We start from the raw sequence: 959 nt of genomic DNA, 5'->3' as shown, positions 1-959 counted from the left end.
TTGACAGGGGGGGCTTCAAACCAAAGTCCACCGTCTGCTCAGGTGGACATTAAAGATCTCATGAGACCATTTAAAAGACGAATTGAAAAACTTTTGTAATTATTATCATAAAAATCATTGCTATTATTATTAGTTTCTCCAGGGTGCTCCAGATAAATTGGTAATTTATTTAACGACTGTGTGTGGGCTGGACATAAAATGACTGTCACGTTTGCTTGCAAATACAGCCTTTAATTACAAACGACAACGATTACCTGTGAAGCTATTATATTAGCAAGATGATTGGAACAGCAACAGACTACAGTACTGAGAGCATTGTATGTGTCACTGATAGAAGAATATTTATGTTTTGGTCATTGAGTTAATGTGGTGCATTTGTACTCGATTCTGTATCTATATACTGTATGTATGTAAATACTGGAGTCCTGTAGCTCAGTGGTTAGAGCACTCATCTTGCAAGCGAGACACCTGGGTTCAATTCCAGGCAGTTTGAAACCTTGGGCAAGTTTCCTTACTCCACACGCCTAATAATAATCCCTCCAAAACAAAACAATAATAAATTGGTCATTTTTAATCCACGACTGTTTGTGGGACATTGCTGTGCGCAATTGGCTGCTGCGCTTCGCCTACAAATATACAGTCAATTCACTTTACAGCATATTCTGTGAAGTTCTTTGAGATGTTGAGAAGACATGAAAAGTGCTATATCAAATGCAAGGATTATTATTATTATTATAGATTGGGTTCTATTCAATTCTTCAGCCCACCAGGGCTATTGTGTCACATGCTGTAAGCAGCATAGGGCAAGGTTGTAAAATATAAAATGTGGTGACTCAGACTCCATCAGACTGCGTCAGCTCCCCAGATATAATAGGAGTTGCTAACATGTCCGTCTAGCTTAAAGCAGGTCTGAACCCCTTTGGATATCAAGTTAAAATGGATTGATAGATAACATCCGA

Source organism: Callorhinchus milii, unplaced genomic scaffold (assembly GCF_018977255.1).
Source record: "Callorhinchus milii isolate IMCB2004 unplaced genomic scaffold, IMCB_Cmil_1.0 Scaffold2, whole genome shotgun sequence".
NCBI lineage: Eukaryota > Metazoa > Chordata > Chondrichthyes > Chimaeriformes > Callorhinchidae > Callorhinchus > Callorhinchus milii.
This window is presented reverse-complemented; position numbering follows the sequence as displayed.